The sequence below is a fragment of the Pseudophryne corroboree genome, chromosome 6, assembly GCF_028390025.1.
Source record: "Pseudophryne corroboree isolate aPseCor3 chromosome 6, aPseCor3.hap2, whole genome shotgun sequence".
Classification (NCBI taxonomy): Eukaryota; Metazoa; Chordata; class Amphibia; order Anura; family Myobatrachidae; genus Pseudophryne; species Pseudophryne corroboree.
In genome coordinates, this window is record NC_086449.1 from 565,451,063 (window position 1) to 565,478,557 (window position 27,495).

Sequence of the window (27,495 nt, forward strand, 5' to 3'; positions counted from 1 at the left end):
AAAAAGACAAGACACACACACCTTGAAAGTAAAGATTTATTACATACATGCACACAAACATACATACATACTTACCTTATGTTCACACGCAGGTCGGTCCTCTTCTCCAGTAGAATCCAAGGGGTACCTGTTGAATAAATTACACTCACCAGATCCAGGGTCCCAGGCTCCTCGTCGCATCCATGTGTAATCCAGGTACTTGAATAAAATAACAAAACGGACACCCGAGCCACAAACTGAAAGAGGCCCCATGTTTTCACATGGGACTCCTTTCCCCGAATGCCAGAAACCCCCTCTGACTTCTGTCTAAGTGGGTTTCTTCAGCCAATCAGGGAGCGCCACGTTGTAGCACTCTCCTGATCGGCTGTGTGCTCCTGTACTGAGTGACAGGCGGCACACGGCAGTGTTACAATGTAGCGCCTATGCGCTCCATTGTAACCAATGGTGGGAACTTTCTGCCCTGCGGTTGACCTAAAGTGACGTCACCGCTGAGCAGAAAGTTCCCACCATTGGTTACAATGGAGCGCATAGGCGCTACATTGTAACACTGCCGTGTGCCGCCTGTCACTCAGTACAGGAGCACACAGCCGATCAGGAGAGTGCTACAACGTGGCGCTCCCTGATTGGCTGAAGAAACCCACTTAGACAGAAGTCAGAGGGGGTTTCTGGCATTCGGGGAAAGGAGTCCCATGTGAAAACATGGGGCCCCTTTGAGTTCGTGGCTCGGGTATCCGTTTTGTTATTTTATTCAAGTACGTGGATTACAAATGGTTGCCCCGCGGACCCTGGGACCCTGGATCTGGTGAGTGTAATTTATTCAACAGGTACCCCTTGGATTCTACTGGAGAAGAGGACCGACCTGCGTGTGAACATAAGGTAAGTATGTATGTATGTTTGTGTGCATGTATGTAATAAATCTTTACTTTCAAGGTGTGTGTGTCTTGTGTTTTTTTGGGTATTTTTTTAGTAATAGTACTACAGGTACCAGCGGGCCCGTTTTTCCGCCGCATGCTGGTACTTGTGGTTCTCCAAGTACCAGCATGCGGGGGAGGCTTGCTGGGACTTGTAGTACTGCTACTAAAAACAATATCTTTTCATTTACAACAAAGGCTATCAGCCCCCCCATCCGCAGCCCATTGGATGGGGGGGGGACAGCCTCGGGCTTCACCCCTGGCCCTTGGGTGGCTGGGGGGGACCCCTTGATTGAAGGGGTCCCCACTCCCCCAGGGTACCCCGGCCAGGGGTGACTAGTTGGATTTTTGATGCCACGGCCGCAGGGCACTATATAAAAGTGACCCCCGGCTGTGGCATTATCTGTCCAGCTAGTGGAGCCCGGTGCTGGTTTTAAAAATACGGGGGACCCCTACGCTTTTTGTCCCCCGTATTTTTGGAACCAGGACCAGGCGCAGAGCCCGATGCTGGTTGCTTAAATATGGGGGAACCCCTGTCATTTTTCCCCCCATATTTCTGCAACCAGGATCGGCTCAAAGAGCCCGAGGCTGGTTATGCTTAGGAAGGGGGGACCCCACGCAATTTTTTTAATGATTTTACACTGTTTAATTTAAAAAAAAAAAAAAAGAACCCCAGCACGGATCACACAGATCCGGCCGAGATTCATTTTTAAAAAGTCGGCAGTGTTTTACTAATCACTGCCGTAAAAATAGAAAAAAAAACACGAATGACATCGACATCGGAACAAAAGAAAAACCCGAATACGACAGCTTAGTAAATTAGTCGTAATCAATTCAAAAAGTTGCAGTTTTACACTTTCGATGTCATTCGTGATTGAACTTTGACCTTTTTCCGAAAATTACGAATGTTAGTAAATTTACCCCTCTGTTTCCACTGCCAATTAAGAGACTGACAAAAACTCTGAAGTAGTGAATGTTGCTTTACTACTCTTTATTTTCAAGTGTAGTTGATACAATTGTTTCCATTTACAGCAACATTCATTTTGTTATTCTAAATATACTGGATACAAATCTTATTTCTATCATTGATAAGGAGAGCAGAGTATTTCTCTCATTGGCTGCACTGTGTCATAGACATAACAGCCAAAAGCAGAAAACAAGCTCTCCAAATCTTTGATATATTTTATTTCTAAGGATTGATACCAGTAAGAATCTCTCATCCCTCATTCACTGCGAAGCACATGGGGGACAGCAGAATTCCGAAAGTGTCTGAATGATCCTATTCTTTTTTCAAAATAACTACACTACATGCTTACCAGACTCATATGAGAAATATTTGGATTATTTATCTCTACAATATCAAACCTGTGTGCCTTTTAACTATGTGTATTTTACGTATATGTGTTGTATTGTCTTTATATTTCACCTTTGTGGAACACATGTTCCATTTCTGTGATGTATGTTTTAAGTTTATATTAAAAGTTAAGTTTTATGATTTTTCTTCCTTTTGATCCCTTGAAATAAGAGTGCTCTACCACCTTAAGAGTCTTTTCAAGAACTTTTCCTTAAGAGCTTGGCTTAGTATTTTGAACACCTCACAGCTCACAATATTGTTTTTATCCAGTTTAGGCCAAAAGGTTGTACCAAGGTAGCTGGAGGACTAAGCTAAGCGACAGAAGTGGGTGGCACAAACACCCGGCTAGTGCTTAAAGTGGTCCTATAGAGGTGGTGGAACTCATTTACCCTGCCACCTACCTCCCCCTCCCCCCTCACATTAAGCAGAGCCAGGGTCAGTGCTAGTGTTTTCGTCACCCCCCTGCAAACTATAAATTAGTTCCTTATTTCCCATACTTTATAAAGGGACATTGATTTCACAAAGAAGCAGCGTGGTCGCACAATAGTACCCACAATTCAAATTACACCACACAGTACGACAATCTTATTCACATTACACCATGTAGTGCCCCTGATTCATATTACACCACATAATAATGCCCTTATTAGGGTTACGTCACTCAGTAGTGCCCTTTATTCATGATGTATAAAACAATGGTACCCTTTATACGTGTTATCCCACACAGTAGTGCCCGGTATATACAATGCCCACAGTAGTGTCTCTTGTACACAATTCCCACAATAGGAGTGCCCCTTACACATAATGCCAACAGTTGTAGTGCCCCTTACACATAATGACCAACAGAGACAGCGTGTGTGAGTACCAGGAGGGGTGGGCTGTAGATGGAGGAGGACCATGGATCCACCAGGACCTGAGGAAGGGGCAGGTGGTTGCAGCTCATGAGTAACACTAGTGCTGCCTGCAACATCGATTGACGTAGGTGATGTGACAGGCTTTTCTGTTGGAATTACTGTGCAGGGCAATGGAGGAGGTGGAACTAGTTCCCCCTACTATTACAGGTGGTGGAACTCAGTTCCACCTCATTCCCCCCCCCCACTTTAACCCCTGCACCTGGCACATCTAGGAGTGGTACTGCAGTGGCAGACTGGATGGCAGTTTTAGAAACTATGCCCAAAAAATGCTCCAAAGAGCAAATAAGTAAAGAAATAAGGTGCAAGATGGAATTGTCCTTGGGCTCTCCCACCCACCTTTATGTTGTATATATTAAACAGGACATGCGCAGTTTAACAAACCAATCATTTCAGCGACAGGAACCGTCACTTGTGGCTGAAATGATTGGTTTGTTTGGGCCCCCACAAAACAATTTTTTAGAAGGATTTTACGTTAAGTAATTACTCTGAGGATGTTGATGATGAGGTGTAAATTACATTATAATCTTGTACAATAAATTTCATGTCTTTGCCGCAAATGAGGTAACATGGAGTAGGTGCCTTGATGTCTAACGTTCCTACCTCTACTAAATTTGGCCTCACAAATGGAGCAGATGCTTTCATAACCAATGTCAAGATTGGGGTAAAAATAACCCCACACCCAAAAGGTGTTTTTTTTGGTCCTATGCCCAGGCATCGTAATGGCTTTCTTTTATCACGATCAACAACTGCAGCCACCGGTGGCTGACTTATACAAACAACATCATCATCAACATTCTTACTGTCAGATAGTACACACATATCCCCCTCATCCTGTCCCACTTCCATACACAATGTCACACGCCAGAGGCGGCGTTCGCCGCGCTTACCCCTGCGTGCCTGCTGGTCTGTGTTGCGGCCTCCGCCTTCTGTGGTCCACGGGCTCCGGCGTCTGGCTGGCGCGGCTCCCGGCGGTTCCCCGGGGCAGGGGCGCTGCCATGACACCCGGCATCACGTGGGCGGGGAGCAGGTGACGTCATCAGACTGTTCCGACAATCCAGCGGAGGCGGGAGATTCAAAGTCAGACGCCGGGCAGAGCCTCGGCGCCTGAGTATTGTCTTTTCCCCTGAAGTGGATACCAGTGCTCTTGTTCCCGGCGAGTCTCTCTGCAGTTGTACTCCAGTGTCTCCGGCATTTCCAGGTTCCAGTTGCTGCATAGTTTCCAGCGTTCCCAGCGGCTGGTGTGTTCCTCTGCGGTCCAGTCACCAGTGCTCCTTGGAGTCAGCGTGGGCTGCGGGCTAAACACCGCTCTCAAGTTCTACAAGTCATCAGTGTCTTTAAACACCGCTCTCAAGTTCTACAAGTCATCAGTGTCTTTAAACACCGCTCTCAAGTTCTGCAAATCATCAGTGTCTTTAAACACTGCTCTCAAGTTCTACAAGTCATCAGTGTCTTTAAACACCGCTCTCAAGTTCTACAAAGCATCAGTGTCTTCAAACACCGCTCTCAAGTTCTACAAGTCATCAGTGTCTTTAAACACCGCTCTCAAGTTCTACAAATCATCAGTGTCTTTAAAAACATCGCTCACAAGCTCTTCAGTGTCTTTCACCATTGCTCACAAGTTCTTCATTTATCAGTGTCTTTTAACATCGCTCACAAATTCTTCAGTCACCAGTATCTTTTAATATCACTCACAAGCTCTTCAATCATCAGCATCTTTAAAACATCGTTCTCAGTGTCTTTCACCATCACTCACAAGTACTTCATTTATTAGCATCTTTAACATTGCTTACAAGTTCTTCTATAGGCCTGGACATTCCCCCATAAGTTCCCTTTCTGCTATGTGACATTGTGTTGCTCCCTTCCTGCAATAAAGTTCTTCAATATTTTCACCAAGCCTTACTGTCAGAGTCCTGTATGAGGAAAACCTATATCAGGCCATCCCTGTTCCGACCCAACTGTGGTTCCTCTTCCCAACCATCGGAAGAACCCCCGAGTTCAAAACACCCCCAACCAAGGTCAGTGACACACAAATCCTTAATTTGTATTATGTCCTCCTCATCAGATTCGTCATCACAATCTTTACTTGTACTGCTCCCCACATGTTCAGATGGTTCAGAAATGGTGGAAGGAGGTGACAGAGGCTTTCCTATGAGGACAGTTTGAGAAATGTCAGCTGACGTGGACATCTCTAAACGTTCCTCAAGAATGTCTGATGGTTCTGATTCTGAATGCGCAGTTTGTGTTACTGCCTATAAAACTAACTTTCCTTTTGTTTTTCTTTACCACTCTATAATTAAATTATTTTACATACCCTGGCCTAAGCCCCCTATGCCCCTGAGCATCTGCCTTAGCAGATGACATTGATGGATTTGCATTGTCAATGTCATGACTAGTGGCAGCAGCTTCAGCACTAATAGTTGCATCCATTATAAACACAATGTGGGGTTGACCTTCACCAACAGCATCGCACAAATTAGTCAGAAATATAAATAATAATAATTACACACTGCGGTGTACTTCACTGACAGCGTAGCACAATGAGTGAAAAATGTATATAATAATAAAAATGACACACTGCAGTTGACTTCACCAACAGCGTTGCACAAATTAGTCAGAAATATAAATAATAATAATTACACACTGCGGTTGACTTCACTGACAGCGTAGCACAATGAGTGAAAAATGTATATAATAGTAAAAATGACACACTGCAGTTGACTTCACCAACAGCGTTGCACAAATTAGTCAGAAATGTATATAATAATAATTACACACTGCAGTTGACTTCACTGACAGCGTCGCACAATACGTGTATGAGTAGGAATTACTATGCTGCAGACTGAATGGCAGTGTCACAATACTTATGAAAATACAATAAAAATTGTATAGTACACTGGGGTACAGCACAAACAAAAAAAAAATATATTTTTTATAATTATAATTTTAGGCTTTTTGTTTTCAGCTTTTATTATTTTAATTTTACACTGTGGCTGAGCCCCTGGATGGATGGACAGATCACCCCTATCAGATACAGCAGACAGAGAGAGCACCCCTTTTTCAGATACAGCTCACAGAGAGAGCACCCCTTTCAAATACAGCAGAGAGGCACCCCTTTTTTAGATACAGCTGACAGAGAGAGCACCCCTTTCAAATACAGCTGACAGAGAGCACACCTTTTTCAGATGCCGTAGACAGAAAGCACCGCTTTTTCAGATACAGCTGGCAGAGAGCACCCCTTTTTCAGACACAGTTGACAGAGAGTGAGAGAGAGCACCCCTTTACAGATACAGCTGACAGAGAAAGAGCACCCCCTTCAAATACAGCAGATAGAGAGCACCCCTTTACATTTACAGCTGACAGAAAGAAAGCACTCCTTTACAGATACAGCTGACAGAGAGAGCACCTATTTCAAATACAGCAGACAGAGAGCACCACTTTTTCAGATACAGCTGACAGAGAGAGTGCCCCTTTTTCAGATACAGCTGACAGAGAGAGCACCCATTTCAAATACAGCTGACAGAGAGCACCCCATTTTCAGATACCACAGACAGAGAACACCCCTTTTTCAGTTACAGCTGACAGAGAGAGCACCCCTTTTTCAGATACAGCTAACAGAGTGAGCACCCCTTTTCCAGATACAGCTGACCGAGAGAGAGAGCACCCCTTTTTCAGATACAGCTGAGAGAGAGCACCCCTTTTTCACATACAGCTGACAGAGAGAGAGTACCCCTTTTTCAGCTACAGCTGACAAAGAGAGCACCCTTTTTTCAGATACAGCTGACAGAGAGAGAGAGAGAGCACCCCTTTCAGATACAGCTGACAGAGAGAGCACCCCTTTCAGATACAGCTGACAGAGAAAGAGCACCCCTTTCAAATAAAGGAGACAGAGAGCATCCCTTTACACAGGGGCGGATCCAGAAGAAAATGAAAGGTGGGGGGGGCCCACCACGATAGGGGAATGGTAATAGTTATATTTACATGCACCAAAGGCACGCGTGCTCCCAGATAAGGGGTGTGGTATCACAGGGGGTGTGACCTCACACCCCCTGATTTTTGGCCATAGGAGCGCATCCCTGCTGGTTTATTGCCAATGTTTCACCCTGATGAAAAGGCTGATTGGGCCTTGAAATGTTGGTCACCTGTTCCATTAGTTATGGGAGCCTGGTAGGCACCCCAGCACAATTTAATTATTAAAGTTTTTAGTTGGTGGTGGCAGGTGCAGCATACCTTGTTTTGGGCACTGCACTGAGACTCAGACTGCAGGACACGAACTGCCCATCTTTCATTAGCAGAAGCAGCCAGCTGGATCTCCGAAAAGCAGCATAAGACATCCGCAGGACAGCCCTGTCACAATCACACGGGCCGCCTTCTCAAAGCCGAGGATAAGTTTGACTGCACCTAGCATGGTGGTAAAGGAAGTGGAGGAGGAAGCGCTGGGAAACTGTGCGGTGCAGTGAGGGCTAATGAAGCCTTCTGCACCGTCATAAGTAACAGTCTTACTCGATGCTGGCATTTGAACCCCGCGCCTGGGCTGGACTCTGGCCGGCTGGCAGTGGGGGAGGTAGGTTGTGGTGGGAGCAGGGGGCCTCCCTATTGTTTACCACACAGACTTGTTGTTAGAGCCGCGGCGGGTCCTAGTGCCTGCCGGCTCTTTTATCAAATCTGACTCAGGGAAATAGCAGTAGTGCTGCTGCTGTTCTCCTTTTGAAAAAAAAAGAAGTCAGAAATGACGGGGGTGGGGGGCACGGGCCCAAATGACCCCCCCTGGATCCGCCTATGCCTTTACAGATGCAGCTGACAGAGAGAAAGCATCCCTTTACAGATACAGCTGACAGAGAGATAGCATCCATTTACAGATACAGTTGACAGAGAGAAAGCATCCCTTTACATATACAGTTGACAGAGAGAGCATCCATTTCAAATGCAGCAGACAGAGAGCACCCCTTTTTCAGATACAGCTGACAGAGAGAGCACCCCTTTTTCACATACAGCTGACAGAGAGAGCACCCCTTTTTCAGATACAGCTGACAGAGAGAGCACCCCTTTCAAATGCAACAAACAGATAGTACCACTTTTTCATATACCGCAAATAGAGAGCACCCCCTTTTCAAATACAGCTGACAGAGAGAGAGAGCACCCCTTTCAGATACAGTTGACAGAGAGAGCACCCCTTTCAGATACAGCTGACAGAGAGAGCACCCCTTTCAGATACAGCTGCAGAGAGAGCACCCCTTTCAGATACAGCTGACAGAGAGCACCCCTATACAGATACAGATGACAGAGCACTCCTTTTAGATACAGCTGACAGAGAGCACCCCTTTATGGATACAGATGACAGAGAGAGAACACCCCTTTCAGATACAGCTGACAGAGCACCCCTTTTTCAGATACAGCACACAGGGCACCCCCATCCACCCCACGCCACGCCGTACTGAGACGGATACGTCCATCAAGTATACTTTACAATGCCAGAGTGAAGACGGTGACGATACATGGGGACTTATATAGAATCCAAAACTTGCGAGAATCCGACAGTGGTATGATGACATTTTGCCGATGACGTCATTGAGGCGAGCGGGAAAACCGTCTCGGATTGCAAAGGTCGGGGGTGGGGAGGGGGGAGGGGGAAGGGGGGTTCGGTTCTCAGGGAACCGAACCCTCTCATCTCTAACTTACTGTAAATATAGTTAGTTTATTATATGAATAAGACTGTTACTAGTTTTGTGATTGCATTGTTATGCATATGCACTAACAGCTCTCACTAATTTATCACTAATTTATTTATATTGTCAATTTTATTAAATAATTTGTTTATACTTGTAGGCACGTCTAATTGTGTTTTTTTCTGGTATGCAATTCAGCAGCGTCTACTGTGCTGTTTAATATTTTAATAAATATGCCCGTGCTTTTGCTGGCCAGGGTGCATCATCAGTCAGGATTCTAGGAAAGTAGAAGATCAATAGTACTGATAATTACTATTACCAATCTGGTTATTAGCGCCAAAGCCAGAAACTAGTCTTACTGTCTGCTTTCCTAAATAAAAATCTTGGGATGTTTTCTATTGCTCACTGGGCTTTATGTATAGAATGAAGAGCATGTCATGCATGTCTCTAGTTTTAAATGGGTTAATGAGATGTCATTATTTAATCTGACTGCGGACATAGCTGCAGGCTATAGCAGGTGTAGCCTCAGGAATGTTTCATAGATGTTCCCCCTTTCAGAATGATTCAGTGTTAGTGATGGTGGAAAGCAACACGTGCTGAGGGTGCATACAGCTGAAGACAAACTCAGGCAGTCAAGGGGTGGTCGTCTACATAGCCTGGATATATAAACCGCTCTCTATAGATTTCCTTCTTTAGCTTTTTGTTTAGTAACTAAAGCCTCTCAGCTGGTGAGAATGAATAGAATGTGAAGCTCTATTTAAACTGGCCACGCCAGGGAGGCGTTGGAAGAGAAATCAGGCTAAATGCATAACACCGAAATCTATAGCTAGTTTTACAAAGACATAAATGACTTAAAAGTGCCACTGGACTTGTGCTGTCCATTGTTAAACAAAGGTCTGGGGTCTTCGTTTCTGTAGCTTTATTGTTTCTTGAGCTTGATACTGAGTTTTTGAGAATCCCTTTAAAAATGTTGACAGAGACAAGAAAATCTTTTAATCACCTCTTCCATAATCTTTCTTATACTATCTTTGTTAATGTCACAGTAGTATATATATTTGTATGCTTAAGTAAGTCTGGGAAAAGTGTCACCTTCCTCATTACTGACAACCTTCCTCATTGCTGACAAGTATATTGTATGTTTTCTAAATTGTTTCTACATGTTTTTATCATAACCTCCCATTTATAACTCCTTTGTTTATGAGTTAATCAATATTTTTATTAAATGTATTGTAATCAATTATTTTTATATAGTTATGTTTTTATTCAAAGGCAAGACGTACTGCCATTGACATTACTGGGTAACGTTTTTGGGGGTTTTACTGGTTTTCAGCTCCTAGTTTAATAACTACTCTTTCAGATGCCACTTGGCCAAACCAGCCACTCAACAGGAGTCAACTGCACACCAACTTGGTGTCCCATGTCCCCTTTCACCATCTGAAATCATCATGTTTCTTGCAGATTATGGAGCTGCTGAATCACCTTTTACTTACCTGAATGCTTCTGGGTAAAGGACGCTGGGCTAAAAAAAAAAGAATCAGTTCCTACGGTGGTAAGCTTTAGCCAAGATCAGGGAGAAATGGACAACCCCAAGCCTTGAGGCAGAGTAAAGCCAGAAGACTTTTGCCCCCTAATGGAACATTTGTCCTCAGGGCTTGACGATGTCAAGAGGCCCCACTATCTTTGGCAAAGGGGAACCTGAAGAATTATTATTCTCCCTACACAGCCTTTTGGTTTCAGTGAGATGGGGAGAAACAGGGCCATTCTCATTTGAAGAAGGTCCAAACACCCAAGCCCTTAGCAGTTTTATCTCTGTACTGGGTAAATTGGAGCAGGAACTATCTATAGTAACATGTCTCTCAGAACATTTCCAGGCTCCAAAACATAGTGAGAACTGCAGAAAGGATTATTGGGGTAGGTCTGCAATCCGTTCAGGAGCTATATTTATTGACGGGTGAAGAAACGAGCTAGTAATTTTGTAAAGGACCAGACGCATCCTGGGTGGTCCTTGTTTCAGTTGCTTCCATCAGGTAGGCGCTATAGAGCTCACCCTGTAAAAACTGTCAGACACAAAAAAAAATTCCCCCGCAGGCAATTTGTTTGTTAAAAGACTGTTGAATTATGCATTTGGCTGTTTTTTTATTCTTGTTATTATTTTTTGTATTTGATTGTATTTTAAAGAATGTTTGTGGTGTATTTGTGTAAAATCCTGTGGCATGCAGTTGACCAGAGACAAATTCCGAATGTGCAGAAGTACACCTGGCAAATAAATTTATTCTGATTCTGAAACAAGCGTCCAATTTCTGTCCACATGCTATGATCAAGTATGGGAGCTCACATGAGATGACCAAAACAAAAGGAAGTCTGTTTATAACTTGCGCCAAGGGCTGCTGCCCGATCTTATTCCTGAGCCACACTTTTGCTCCTACTATACCAAGACAAAACAATACTGGAATACAACCCAAGCGCTGCCTCCCAAGACCGAATTTCTAGTCCGAATATTTCCTATATAGTGTTCACTACGTACACTTGTAGTACACTTCGAGTAGACCGGACTTTAAAAAAGGATTTTTCATCCGAAACGCGTTAGTGCCTTGTGGAGAGGAGGCTGAAACCACCATTTTTTGTCTGACTGGGTGACGTAAGATCTACACCAGAGGTTTAAATTGATCTCCCTTAGATCCGGATTTGGGAGTTCTATTTTTTGCTTTCTCTTTCTGGTGGGCTCGGCCAGTCTGGTGTGTTTATGTCCCAGATATAGGGGTTTTTACTATTACTCCCCTGCTTTATGTTTTAAAAAGTATGCTCTGTCTGATGACTTGTCTGCTGCTATTGTTTATATCCCATTTTTTATGTCCTTTTTAATGCTATTTATTAATTGTTTGATTGTACATATGGTCTTGTGACCAATAAACTGTCGGTTCATTTTTCATAATTTGTGGACTCTCAAGATATTATTGGATGATATCTACAACCAGAGGAATGTGTGAATATCGATAACCAAGACGCAATAAAAGAAACCTTTATATGAATATAGGGCATTTGCTCAAGGCCAGTTCCTGGGTTCCTGTTGTCTGGTTGGGGCATATACGTGGATTTGAAAGCTCCACATGAGAACTATACATACAAAGAAACAGTTATGTGCATATAGGGCACTGCTCTAAGGTCAGTTTCCCGAAAAAGGTTTTTCTATGTATAGAGCTCACTATTGTGTGGAATTTCATCATACAGGTTGAGTATCCCTTATCCAAAATGCTTGGGACCAGAGGTATTTTGGATATCGGATTTTTCCGTATTTTGGAATAATTGCATGCCATAATGATATATCATGGCGATGGGACGAAAATCTAAGCACAGAATGCATTTATGTTTTATATACACCTTATACACACAGCCTGAAGGTCATTTTAGCCAATATTTTTTTATAACTTTGTGCATTAAACAAAGTGTATCTACATTCACACAATTCATTTATGTTTCATATACACCTTATACACACAGCCTGAACGTCATTTAATACAATATTTTTTAATAACTGTGTGTATTAAACAAAATTTGTGTACATTGAGCCATCAAAAAAAAAAAAAGTTTCACTATCTCACTAACTCAAAAAGTCCGTATTTCGGAATATTCCGTATTTCGGATATTGGATATGGGATACTCAACCTGTATACCTTTTTTTCTTCACATGAGATGAAACAGTTCCATGCTATCCCACGATGATCTTCCAAATACCAATCAGAAATGCCATTTCAAGTGAAGTGTGGTCCTTTGTAGTAAGCACTAGCTATCTCCATCTCTTTATGTCCCTCTGCCTGATCTGATGCATTCGCAGTGGCCGATTTCATATTTTGGTGCATGTGAAGTATTCTGGAACCCAATAGATCCGTCTGCATTTTCACTTGTGTCTGACTCAGAATCAGGCACAATACCATCAAGACAGTTTCTAAATAAAATCTAATATTTGACAGCATACCAGTGGTATAACTACTGTGGGTGCAGGGAATGTGGCTGCTATGGGGAACGAGCTGTCTCCAAGGCTCACTGCTCCCCCTGCACTCAGTCACACATAAATTGGGCCACCTGGAACAGAGCCAGATTATTCGCCAGGCAACCACAGCAGGTTTCTGGGGGCCCACGGCAGAACTGAGGGTGGTAGGGGCATATTGGGCCATCAGGAGATTTGGTCCATCAGGCTACTTCCCTCTGGGCCGACCCCATCGGCACCTGCTGTCACACAGTGACAGTGAAAGCACTGTGGCCACGTGGCATAGATTACTTCCTGCCTGGCCCCTGCCCCAAAACCAACAGCCACTGTAAGGTCCCTCACCTTGGACTGACAACAAAACAATTTTACAGCCCCAACCTGCTCCTATAATCAATCAATACAGATTATAAACATTGCTGCCTCCATTTCATTTTTTATTATATACTAGCTGACGGAATTTAAAGAATAATGCCAGTCTTTGTCAGGCCGCACCTCTGGACTTCCCCAAATTGATGCTGTCAAAATGCTGGTGCTGAGGAGAATAATCCGCCTCCTTCTCTGCCCCGTCCCGCCTTTGATGCTGCCCTGCTCAGTGCTGTAAATGCTGGGATGACAGGCCAAGTTCCGCCCACTGTATTTTAAATATGTTAGGTTTGCAGGCTGACTCTATGTCAAAGGGCCCTACTGTAGGTCTCCTTGCTTAGCTTCAAAACTAAAGTATGCCTCTGCCCCCACCCATGTGTGCCTGTGCCTCTACCCGTGTGTGCATCTGCTCTTAGTTGTAGGTGCCTCTACTCCTAACTGTATGCCTATGTCCCTACCCGTGTGTGCCTCTGCCCCTACCTGTGTGTGCCTCCATCCTTACTTGTGGGTGCCTCTGCCCCTACCCATGTGTGCCTCTGCCCCTACCCATGGGTGCCTCTGCCTTTACACGTGGATGCCTCTGCTCCTACCCCTGTGTGCTTCTGCCTAAAGTATGCCTCTGCCCCCACCCATGTGTTACTGTGCCCCTACCCGTGTGTGCATCTGCTCTTAGCTGTAGGTGCCTCTGCTCCTAACTGTATGCCTATGTCCCTACCCGTGTGTGCCTCTGTCCCTACCTGTGTGTGCCTCCATCCTTACTTGTGGGTGCCTCTGCCCCTACCCATGTGTGCCTCTGCCCCTACCCATGGGTGCCTCTGCCTTTACACGTGGGTGCCTCTGCTCCTACCCATGTGTGCTTTTGCCTAAAGTATGCCTCTGCCCCCACCCATGTGTTACTGTGCCCCTACCCATGTGTGCATCTGCCCTTACCCATAGGTGCCTCTGCTCCTAACCGTATGTCTATGCCCCTACCCGTGTGTACCTCTGCCCCTACCCGTGTATGCATCTATCCTTACCTGTGGGTGCCTCTGTCCCTACCCATTTGTGCCTCTGCTCCTATCCATGGGTGCTTCTGCCCCTGTGTGTGCTTCTATCCTCACCTATGGGTGCCTCTGCCCTTACATGTGGGTGCCTCTGCCCCTACCCGTGTGTGCCTCTGCCCCTACCCATGGGTGCCTCTGCCCTTACACGTGGGTGCCTCTGCACCTACCCATGTGTGCCTCTGTGTAAATTGCTCCAGATATTCCAGAGATATGCCGAAAACTATGGATTTTTACATGTCACCCCCTTCCCACCCCCACCCCTAGGGGTGCTAGGAGTGTCTTACCCCCACAGTATTTCTTTCCAGATTGTAAGTCATATGTGTACTAAGTTTGGTGTAAATAGCTCCAGGCATTCCAGAGTTATGCTGGAACATACATACATACATACACACATAGATCCATTTTTATACATAACATATAGATAAAAATACGTCAGCATTGCTTTTTATGTCTTTTATGCTTTGTTTACAATTGCGCTTTGTTTCATACATTTTCTATATAGTTATTCTTTAACTGTGCGGCTTAAAACATTACACCTACGGCAGAACACTTCTATTTTTAACATTTAGCTTTCGACCACACACCATGTTCAGCTGTTGCCCATGCAGCGCTGAGTACTTCCAGGTGGCCCAGATACTGCCTGGATGTGACTTTACTTATGGTGGCATGGCGGTATGATGGCATAGGTCATGTTGCCGCACGCTGTCCCCACCTGCCCATAGTGATCTAATGACTGTCTGACACCACAGCTGCAGGGTGGGTTACAGTGAAGACTGGGACTAGAGAAAGGGCTGAGATGATGGAACAGCAGTCAGACAGCAGGTCCTGCACTGTTTTTTTATTTGTTTATGTGGGGGCCAAAGTGTGTTGTTTTTTTATAACCTCTCTGTGCCAATGGGGGGAAGGGTGGCTTTCAATATTTTTCTGTGTGACCCACAAAGTTCTAGTTATGCCCCTGCATCCGCATCAGACATATTTCTGCCTTATATCCTTAAAGATAGGCTGACCATATTATCCCTTTAACCTGGGACACTCATGAATTACACAGTTCTGTGGCTGGCTGACTACAAGCCTGCATTTCACCTGGTTTTAAGCAGCCACAGAACCTGTGTAATTCATGAGTGTCCCAGGTTAAAGGGATAATATAATCAACCTATAAAGAGGACATTATATATTGAGAAAAAATATATAAAATAAATCTATAGAGTTGGAAAAAAGATATAGGTGCAAAACTTTTATATTTAATTCACCGTTCAGAAACGTATTAAATCTAAAGCAGAAGACATTTATCATGCTGTGTACCCTACACAAGGCTAACACTCTATCTGGAGTCTTATTTAGCAGCACTAAGTGGCATCAGCTATGGTTAATAATTTGCTAGTAATAAAATGGATTGCAGGCAATTAAGTTAAGCTATCAACCTTGGGTTAGCCTGAAAAAACAAATCTGATAACATTGTTTAGGCAAGGAATTTATTATGTATCTCCAGTCGTGGTCTTTGTCGGCAAAAATCAAACTCATGCAAAACAGATTCATCTATTCATTGACCTGTAAGCGTTCAAATCCCTGACATATTACTATATTTCAACTGGCACTTGCCCGTGCTGAGTAGTTTACAATATTAACAAAGTATGTAGACATCAATCTTCTGTGATTGTTCCCAAAAATGTAATTCCTGTATCACCTTCACAGGAAAATATGGCAGAATGTTACTTATCTTGGACTAAAAGAAACACATTTTTACTTATGTCAGTTAGAGGACTTCATTTCTGTGCACTGGTTAATAGTCTGGTTGTGTACAGATGCGCTGGGATAACACTGCACACTTCAAGCTGCACACCTAGGGGTAAATTTACTAAGATGGGAGTTCTATATAAGATGGGATGTTGCCTATAGCAACCAATCAGATTCCAGGTATTATCTTCTAGAAGGTGATAGATAAATGTGAAGTAGAATCTGATTGGTTGCTGTGGGCAACATTGCATAAATAGAACGCCCATCTTAGTAAATTTACTCTCTCCTATCAGGAGACGCCTATGCAAATTAGAAGTGTGTACATGTATACAAGGGCATAACAAAATGGATTAGATCTGAAAATATGCCCGCTTCACCTCTATCTAATTAAAATTTATGTATGTAATTATTTATTTATTAACAGTTTCTTATATAGCGCAGCATATTCCGTTGCACTTTACAATTAGAACAACAATAATAGAACAAAACTGGGCAAAAACAGACAGACATAGAGGTAGGAAGGCTCTGCTCGCAAGCTTACAATCTGTACACCCAACAAACTTAAATCTTGTGTCTACTGTATTTATTCTTTGGTTGGTAGGTAATCTATGTGCACAGGTGCAAATTGCTGGTTCTGCAATGCACCTCATTCATTTTACATTAGGTAAGTGAGGCCCATCCCCTTAGTTGTCTATTCTCCCGGTTCGTATGGAACACTACCAAATTTTTAAAAGCTCTTCCAGATTCCAAAGGAAAAAAGTAGCCTCTGAAAATCTGTCCACTTCCCCAGCATTTCATAAATGAGGCCCAGTTATATAATAATTGCGTACTTTCCAGGTAGGCCCAAGAGATGTATGACTCCTGAGGGAGGCCAGCCTCTGATATTCATGGAGAATAACATAATTATGGCCCCTCCTGTCATAAACTGCAATACTGGTAACATGACGCACCACCCCACATCCTCAGCACCTCCCCACCTGTGTCTGTCCACCGGGATTACTAGATAGCATTAATAGAATATCTGCAAATATCCCAGTATTTTTAACTTTATGTAGTACATGCCAACAGTGCTGTACAGCCAGTCCCCTATTTTTTTTAGCAAGCCCACGTTGCATGTCAGCAATGTGCTTCATAGCATTAATGTATAGCCAGCACATCTTTAAAATACAGTTGTGACTGTGCGGCAGCATTTTTCTTCCTTCAATAATTGCTTAATGCTGTTCTAATTAGCTAGCCAGTCTCTAAAGGGTTATTTTTGTGTTTTGCTAACGACATCCTTTGTACTTTTCAAATCCTTTGTTTGTGCTATGATGACACTGTTTATTAATTATAATGGAAAGTACATATGCCATTTGCCATTAATCTGGACAAGGATTTTGAGGGCACATTTACTAAGTGGACAAAAGCCCTTTCTAGGAATATATATATATATATATATATATATATATATATATATATATAGTTTCTTTCTTTCTATCTATCTATCAAGGGCTACTACTGCTGAGGCTATTGCAGAGTATTATCTGTGGAGCCTACTGGTACTTACCTCTGTATCCCTGTGGGCCAGTCCAACTCTGCAGCCACCGACCACCATTACTCTTATATGTCTTTTGCAGCATGTAGACAAAACCTACTGGGAACAACAATTATATGCACAATTAACCATAACAAATAAAACATCAAAATGTAGACTTGTCACTTTACGTTCATGATTCATTTATAAATGAAGCTAGAGTACTGTATGTTGTTGGGTTGGAAACAGTGGTGGCTGTTGCCCATGGGCTGCAGCGCAGACCACACATTGCAATGGGGGGACAGATTGCACATATAAACATACTTGTAATGTTTTATGTAATATATGTACTGTCAGCCTTACCGGGGGACCAGCAGCACTACTGCGTTTCACTCACCTGCCCCTGCACAGGACACAGCTAATCCTTCCTCTATAAGCCTGCCCCCAGACTCCCATTGACGAATTTCACAGGAGTCCGTGGGCGAGTTTATAGAGGACAGACAAGCTGACTACTGTACAGTGTGTCTGTGCAGTGGCGGCTCAGTGAAACACAGTGGTGCTACTGATCCTTGGGCAAGACAGCCAGCCAGCACATATATTACACACATTACATGTATGTTTATATGCGCTACCCTCTCCCCCCTTCCCATGCAATGTGTCATCTGTGCTGCAGCCCAGGGGCAGCAGCCACCCTTGGTTGGAACCCAGGACCTCTGTACTGCTGCTCAGCCTTTAGGCCCTATTGGTGCTCTCTTTTTTTCTCAGGCTGATTCTGAGCCATACACAGTGAGTTGCAGTTGCAACCATAGGCGTGCGCAGGACATTTTATTAGGGGGTGCACAATTAGAAGGGCGTGTTTAGCACCACCTATTGGGCATGTCTAACACCACCTAATGGGCGTGTCTAGCACCACCTATCAGGCGTGTCTACCACCACATATTGGCACTCAATGCAAACAAAATAATATAGAGAATTGATGCACAGATATATATATATATATATATAGATATATATAGATATATATATAGATATATATATATATAGATAGATATATAAAATCTGTTTAATATATGTTCAATTTGTATATTTTATTACCATAGATTATATCCTAATCTCTCGAAATATATATTGATATTGAATTTGAACTTGTCCTCCTCCAAGAGGAACGCTGTTTTCTGTGGCGTTGGCACATGATGAGGAGAGAGAGAGCATGGGTGGGAGCATGAGCGGGCATGCACGCGGCATGACATCATCACGACACATCCCACAAGTTAGAGGAACTGGGAGTAGGATTACGTCAGTGATGCTGCACCATAAAAATGATTGACAGCCAGACTGAGCGGAGGGGGTGGCGGGCACAATGGTCGGAGGACAGAAATGAGCACACTCGGCGATCGCCGATACTGCAGCAGCAGCAGGTGTGTGTGAGGTGGTTTACAGACATTAGGGGGTGCCTGTGCGCACCAGGAACCCCTCCTGCGCACGCCTATGGTTGCAACTGAAATGTCTTGAACATTTATTGGGGGAACCTGGGCAGTAACAGGGAGGTGATATATTCAGATGCACAGAAATGGTTCATCTAATGGGCATATCATGGGAGTGTCACTTCAGATGACATTCAGATGAACAATCATTCACACTTAAGACCATACTCTGGCAGAGAATCTGCACCTCGCAAGGGGCAGGTGCAGGTTTCCATGGTACAACTGATGGTGGCATCTAAAGATGCACTAAGAGGTGTTTGAGTGTCTAAAGATTCTGAAAGTGGCCATCTCAGTTCTTGCACATGCAGACGCACGGCTCTACACCAGGGAAGGACTTGTAGCGGTATTTGCATAAAGTCGCAGAAGATATACCAGAAAAAGATGCATACACAGATGCTACAGCTTTCCACTCAGAATCATGCCCTCTGTGTCCTCCTGTGTTTATGGGCTCTCTGTTCTGTGTTTGTCCTTTGCCCTAACAAGCTGCAGTGAGTTCCCAGCAACCTGCAGGAGTAGATATGGCTTGTTAAAACCCTTTGTTGCTTGTCCCTTTGTACAGCCCTATATTTTATCTGTGTATCTCAATTTGCTATGTCCTTTTTAAATCTTAGTCCTTATAGTCCTAATCTGAGTCCTAGCCTGGCCCTGAAGCCTCCTGTTTTCTATTTATCTCAGTCTTCTTTGCTAGCCTATCTTTCCTGCCCCATTGTTTAATGTGTGTCTGCTACTGTTATTGTTGCTACTGTCATTTGTGTATCTGTCCTAGTCCTATTGCCCTCTGTTTTTCCTGCTGAAGTTCAAAAGTTGATTGTACTATTCAGGTCCTTTGGTCATTAGAGTACCTGATGGCACAGAGGAAAGGCAGATGCTATGGACCCAAAGGCATGCAGAGACTAGCAATTGTTTCTGTGATGGGTGCTTTCCTTACCCATCCTTATATAATTCCTGCTTCATTCTGTGCCTGTGTCCTGCATCTGTGTCCTGCATCTGTGTCCTGCATCTGTGTCCTGCGCCTGTGTCCTGCATCTGTGTCATGTGCCTGTGTCCTGCCCCTGTGTCCTACGCCTATGTTCTGGGTTGGTGTCCTGTGCACTGCGCCTGTGTCCTGTACCTATGTCCTGCATCTGTGTCATGTGCCTGTGTCCTGCCCCTGTGTCCTACGCCTATGTTCTGAGTTGGTGTCCTGTGCACTGCGCCTGTGTCCTGTACCTATGTCCTGCATCTGTGTCATGTGCCTGTGTCCTGCCCCTGTGTCCTACGCCTATGTTCTGAGTTGGTGTCCTGTGCACTGCGCCTGTGTCCTGTACCTATGTCCTGCATCTGTGTCATGCGCCTGTGTCCTGCCCCTGTGTCCTACGCCTATGTTCTGAGTCGGTGTCCTGTGCACTGCGCCTGTGTCCTGTACCTATGTCCTGCATCTGTGTCCTGTGTCTTGTCCTGTGCCTTTGTCCTGCGCTTGTGTTCTGATAATGTTTTCAGTTCACCCATGGTATTGACTACAATTTGACTGAATACAAATTTTGGTTTTTAGTTTTTTACGCTTTAGTACAGGCCTGGCCAACCTGTGGCTCTCCAGCTGTTGTAAAACTACAATTCCCATCATGCTCTACCACAATTTTGCTATTAGGCAATGCTAACACTGTGGCAGGGCATGCTGGGATGTGTAGTTTCACAACATCTGGAAAGCCACTGGTAGGCCAGGCCTGCTTTAGTATATTACTGCTCACCTTGGACTACTGACCCTGATTATTCTTTTTGGTCCTGTCTCGCTATGTCCATAGGTATTTAGTTTTTGTTTAAATGTACTCATCCTGTTGATTTCACTTAGTCCCCTCCATGGGATTCCATCTTCCCCCAATTATTGTTTAGTAATTCCTTTGAGATTACACTTAATCAAGCACTGTTGCTCTCATTCCTGTTACAAACCCCATCAATTTCTATGCAAGATCAGAGAGTGTAAAACAAAGGAAGCCTGATGCGGAGTTGAACATAATGCCGCTTGCAGAGCAAGTATTGCACATTTTCTTGCTGTGCACACTCCTGTATTGTGCGCACACAGAAGTGGTTATACCGTGGTTATCATTTCAGTCACAGGTTCACTATCACCTGAAGAAGGGAAACTGGGCAATAACTTGGTGTTCTCACTTCTCACATAGACAAAGCTCACTGAGGGCATGTCGATGAAATTTACAACTAGTATAAGATGGTGCAAAAGCACTATGATGGTGCAGTTATAGACTATAGCCTATAACTGTCCTAAATTGTCACCTTTGTATTTTTATCATTTGTTTTGTATGTTCCATGTATGGTGTTACAGAGCCCTATCCACCATATAAATAAAACATAATACGAATGGTGTCGATTAGCAGCTGATAAAGGACAAGCAAACATGTAAAAAAAGATTCTATGCAGCGATCCTGGAGCACATTCACCCAGTTGCCCAGAGGCTTGATTGTATTGGGAACCCGATATAATAGCCAGTGATTTGGAAGGAAAGAAGCTAGGCTACAGCAAAGTGTATTGGATTTAAGACAAACAAATAAATAACTTTCTTTTAAAAATCATGTCACCCCCTCACCCACCCCACAAGGTGTAACCAGCGCTAGTGCTGAACGCCTTGGGTGCTAGAGGCAAAATTAAGGGGACAGAGTTCCCAATAAACCAACTACCAGCATAGGCTTTGTCAGCCAGGGTTAGTGGTATTATTCTGTAGCAGGAAGTGTAAAAATGGACTTCTACACTTTACCAGGTATTTTATCTAAAATTCTAGAGCCTTGTTGCAAAAAGACTAACAGAAATTGCATTCCCTGTGGACACTCAGACGGTCATCACCAGAAAAGGACCTCACCAAACCAGCAACCAGAAGATACTATTTTATTGGCAAGCACCCACTGGGGGGCAGCAGTGAACTGAAATACCGTCCAGAAAAGGTGAGTGCAATGCCATACATTTTTTATTTTTTAATGTAGCACATGGTACTTTTTTTGTTTGTGCTTTATATCAGTGACGTCACTGCTTTATATGTTTGCTGTCATTTGGGGATACAACTGATCAAATAAACTCCATGCAACATAGAGGACAATTACTCTTCATAACTAATGTAGAGTGCTGGAAATTACAACTTTTATTCTATAACAGGGAAATCTGCAGCCTCGGTGTAGGGCTGTATTACCTGGTGCAGTTGTTCTCAAACTCCATCTTCAGGTTCCAAACACTTTATACATAACCATATAATTTAAAAATATTGCTGTAGAACCCATATTTAATGGCTGTCAGTGACCTCCTGTCTGGTAGATGCCAGGGGGGAAAAATTTATATTTTCCAATATTTAAATGTACCAATTTGTATTTAATTTTAAGAATGACCCTTGTATTTAATCACAATTAACAGTGCTTACTTATATTTAACATTAAATTATTGTGCCATCTATATTTTCTGAGCTATTAATAAGTATTTTGGGTACATTATTTTTGTTCTTTAGGTTATTAGCCCCCTTATTGGGGGTAATTCTGAGTTGATCGCAGCAGCAAGTTTGTTAGCAATTGGGCAAAACCATGTGCACTGCGGGGGGGGGCAGATATAACATTTGCAGAGAGAGTTAGATTTGGGTGGGTTATTTCGTTTCTGTGCAGGGTAAATACTGGCTGCCTTATTTTTACACTGCAATTTAGATTTTAGTTTGAATACACCCCACCCAAATCTAACTCTCTCTGCACATGTTATATCTGTCCCACCTGCAGTGCACATGGTTTTGCCCAACTGCTAACAAAGTTGCTGCTGTGATCAACTCAGAATTAGGCCTATTGGGGGTCATTCCGAGTTGTTCGCTCGTTGACAATTTTTGCAACGGAGTGATTAAGGACGAAAATGCGCATGTGCTCAAAACTTAGTAGATTTACTCACGTCCGAACAAAGAATTTCCATCGTTGAAGTGATCGGAGTGTGATTGACAGGAAGTGGTTGTTTCTGGGCGGAAACTGGCCGTTTTCTGGGAGTGTGCGGAAAAACGCAGGCGTGCCAGGAAAAAACGCGGGAGTGTCTGGAGAAACGGGGGAGTGGCTGGCCAAACGCAGGGCGTGTTTGTGACATCAAACCAGGAATGAAACGGACTGAGCTGATTGCAATCTGTGAGTAGGTCTGGAGCTACTCAGAAACTGCAAAGAATTATTTAGTAGCAGGTCTGCTAATCTTTCGTTCGCTATTCTGCTAAGCTAAGATACACTCCCAGAGGGCGGCGGCCTAGCGTGTGCAATGCTGCTAAAAGCAGCTAGCGAGCGAATAACTCGGAATGACCCCATTGTTTCCTTTAGTGCAGTGACTTAATCCTTAATATCTTCTTCTTTTCGTGATCCAGGGTAATCAAGAGAAGAGCAGAAAAACCTACGGAGATAAAAAAAAACAGACTACTCACGATGAGATCCAGACTCAAAATGTTTTGTAATACTAACTATTGTAGTTATTTACTTATAAAGTGCCACCAGATACAAAGAAAATGTGTCTTTCATATTAATTCCCTATTAAAGTTTACAATCTAAATCTAATAAACATACACACAAAGGAATATTTTTAACCAGCATCCAATTAACCTAACAGTTTGTTTTCGTATTGTAGTAGGAAACTGGAGCATCACAGGGAAACCCAAGCATACATAAACTCCACACAGATAGGGCACTTGTCACACATCAAATCCATGATCCTAGTGCTGTGAGCTAACAATGCTTATTACTATACCACCATAGTGCAAAATAGTTATAGAGACAACCAAGAGTGGTATCACATTTATCAGAGATGAACATGTACTACTAGAATGCTTTATATACCAGCTACCATAAATTCGTTTTTATATCTGTTTTAAGGATTGTCTCCAGATATGGCTCTGCTTTCAGTACTATTGCGCTTAGATTGGGGCTATGTTGTCTGTGTTGTTCACCTATCTCTAGTGACTGCCACTAGTGAATGGGGTATGTAATATCTACCAGCCAGCAGTGCCTGTATTGCACACCAGCCACCAGAGAATGGGTTGATCAATTAACCACCACAAGGAGATCATCATATGACAGCTTTCCACAATTATTATTATTATTATTATTATTATTATTATTATTATTATTATCCTTTATTTATATGGCGCCACAAGGGTTCCGCAGTGCCCAATTACAGAGTACATAAATAATCAAACAGGAAAACAGCAACTTACAGTTGATGACAGTATAGGACAAGTACAGGGTAAATACACATAGTTACATCAGCAGATGACACTGGAATAAGTATCAGGTGGCAGAAGACTGCTGGATGTAGTACAATTGAAGATTATTAAAGTAAGACAAAGGATAAGCACATGAGGGAAGAGGGCCCTGCTCGTGCGAGCTTACAATCTAAAGGGGAGGGGTAGACAGACAGGGGTGACACAGATGGGGTACAGAGAGAACGTGGAACAGAGGGTTAGGATGAGATTTGGCTGGGTTTGGTGAAGAAATGGGTCTTGAGAGCCCGTTTGAAGTTTTGTAGAGAGGTAGAGAGTCTGAGGGGGAGAGGTAGGGAATTCCAGAGAACTGGAGCAGCACGTGAAAAATCTTGGAGGTAGGAGTGGGAGGAAGTAATCCGTAGGCAGGTAAGTCGTCGTGCATTAGTAGAGCGAAGAGGACGGGTGGGAGTGTAAAGGGAGATAAGATCAGAGATGTTAATGGGAGAGGAGTGGGTGAGGGATTTGTAAGCGAGTGTGAGAAGCTTGATATGGATTCTGAAAGGGAAGGGGAGCCAGCAGAGGCGTATCTAGGGTAGGGCGAGTGGGGCACGTGCCCAGGGCGCCTTGGCAGGCCCAGGAGAGGGGGGCGCCGCCGGCGTCCAGGGCATCATGCCCCACTCGCCCCCGTCAACCCTAAATGTGAGGGGAGGAGAGCGCAGCGTCTCTCCCCTCACCGCCGCTGCCAGCACTAGCAGCGCTGCCATCAGTGCTGCTGTGTCCGGTCTCCGGCGCTAGCCAATCAGAGCTTGCGGACCGGCTCCTGATTGGCTGCAGGTCCGCGAGCTCTGATTGGCTAGCGAACCGGCGCCAGACAGCCGCTGGAGACCTGGAGCGGTGAGGGGAAGGAGAGGCGCTGCGCTCTCCTCCCCTCACATAACAACAAGCCAGCGGCCGGTGAGTGACGGGGGGGGGGGGGGGGGGTCCGGCGGCACGGGGGGGTCCGGCGGCACAGTGGGGCAAGTATCTGGCACCAAGTGGGGCCTGGCACTGTGGGGCATGTATCTGGCACTGTGGGGCAATGTAACTGGCACTGTGGGGCAATGTAACTGGCACTGTGGGGCAATGTATCTGGCACTGTGGGGCAATATATCTGGCACTGTGGGGCAATGTAACTGGCACTGTGGGGCAATGTATCTGGCACTGTGGGGCAATGTAACTGGCACTGTGGAGCATTGTATCCGGCACTGTGGGGCAATGTAACTGGCACTGAGTGGGGCATGTATCTGGCACTGTGGGGCAATGTATCTGGCACTGTGGGGGATGTATCCGGCACTGTGGGGCATTGTATCCGGCACTGTGGGGCAATGTAACTGGCACTGAGTGGGGCATGTATCTGGCACTGTGGGGCAATGTATCTGGCACTGTGAGGCATGTATCCGGCACTGTGGGGCATTGTATCCGGCACTGTGGGGCAATGTAACTGGCACTTAGTGGGGCATGTATCTGGCACTGTGGGGCAATGTATCTGGCACTGTGGGGCAATGTAACTGGCACTGTGGGGCAATGTAACTGGCACTGTGGGGCAATGTATCTGGCACTGTGGGGCAATGTATCTGGCACTGTGGGGCAATGTAACTGGCACTGTGGGGCAATGTATCTGGCACTGTGGGGCAATGTAACTGGCACTGTGGAGCATTGTATCCGGCACTGTGGGGCAATGTAACTGGCACTGAGTGGGGCATGTATCTGGCACTGTGGGGCAATGTATCTGGCACTGTGGGGCATGTATCCGGCACTGTGGGGCATTGTATCCGGCACTGTGGGGCAATGTAACTGGCACTGAGTGGGGCATGTATCTGGCACTGTGGGGCAATGTATCTGGCACTGTGAGGCATGTATCCGGCACTGTGGGGCATTGTATCCGGCACTGAGGGGCAATGTAACTGGCATTAGTGGGGCATGTATCTGGCACTGTGGGGCAATGTATCTGGCACTGTAGAGCAATGTATCTGGCACTGTGGGGCAATGGATCTGACACTGTGGGGCATGTATACGGCACTGTGGGGCATGTATCCGGCACTGTGGGGCATTGTATCCGGCACTGTGGGGCAATGTAACTGGCACTGAGTGGGGCATGTATCTGGCACTGTGGGGCAATGTATCTGGCACTGTGGGCCATGTATCCGGCACTGTGGGGCATTGAATCCGGCACTGTGGGGCAATGTAACTGGCACTGAGTGGGGCATGTATCTGGCACTGTGGGGCAATGTATCTGGCACTGTGGGGCATGTATCCGGCACTGTGGGGCATTGTATCCGGCACTGTGGGGCAATGTAACTGGCACTGAGTGGGGCATGTATCTGGCACTGTGGGGCAATGTATCTGGCCCTGTGGGGCAATGTATCTGGCACTGTGGGGCATGTATCCGGCACTGTGGGGCATGTATCCGGCACTGTGGGGCATTTTATCCGGCACTGTGGGGCAATGTAATTGGCACTGAGTGGGGCATGTATCTGGCACTGTGGGGCAATGTATCTGGCACTGTGGGGCATGTATCCGGCACTGTGGGGCATTGTATCCGGCACTGTGGGGCAATGTAACTGGCACTGAGTGGGGCATGTATCTGGCACTGTGGGGCAATGTAACTGGCACTGTGGGGCATGTATCCGGCACTGTGGGGCAATGTAACTGGCACTGTGGGCTATTTTCAGTGACCACACCCCTTCTGGAGCGTAGCCACACTCCTTCTGGTGTGTGACCACGCCCATTTTTCGACTTCGGCGCGCGCGCGCACATGCTTCTTTTTGTGTGGTGTTTTTTTTTTTTTTTTTTGGGGGGGCGCCATTTTCCATCTTGCCCTGGGCTCCGAAAACCCTAGTTACGCCTCTGGGAGCCAGTGAAGGTCTAGTAAGAGAGGAGAGGTAGACGTAGTGCGTTTGGTGAGGAAAACGAGCCGGGCAGCAGCATTGAGGATAGATTGGAGTGGAGAGAGGTCTTTGTCAGGAATGCCAGTAAGGAGGAGATTACAGTAGTCCAGTCTGGAGATGACCAGTGAGTGGATAAGAGTCTTAGTAGCATCCTGGGTCAGAAAGGGTCTGATCCTGGAAATATTTTTTAGATGAAAACGGCAGGTTTGTGAGAGGTGCTGAATGTGTGGTTTGAAGGAGAGGGAGGAGTCAAAGATTACTCCAAGACAGCGCACTTGGGGGCTAGAAAAGATAGTAGTGCCTTCAATAGATAGTGAGATTGTAGGAGGTGAGGTTATGCGGGAGGGAGGGAAGATGATCAGCTCAGTCTTAGACATGTTAAGTTTAAGAAAACGCTGGGACATCCAGGAAGAGGTAGC

At 44.9% G+C, this 27,495-nt stretch overlaps 1 long non-coding RNA gene across 1 annotated transcript in view; it reads left to right on the plus strand.

Annotated features, from left to right (window-relative positions):
- LOC134932929 (uncharacterized) overlaps window positions 1–23,434 on the plus strand; it is a 209,744-nt gene extending 186,310 nt beyond the window's left edge. Inside the window, exons 5-6 of the long non-coding RNA XR_010179534.1 lie at window positions 21,735–21,894; window positions 23,319–23,434. This is a non-coding gene — a long non-coding RNA (uncharacterized LOC134932929). The remainder of the gene's footprint in view (window positions 1–21,734; window positions 21,895–23,318) is intronic.
- Window positions 23,435–27,495: the final 4,061 nt, after the last annotated feature.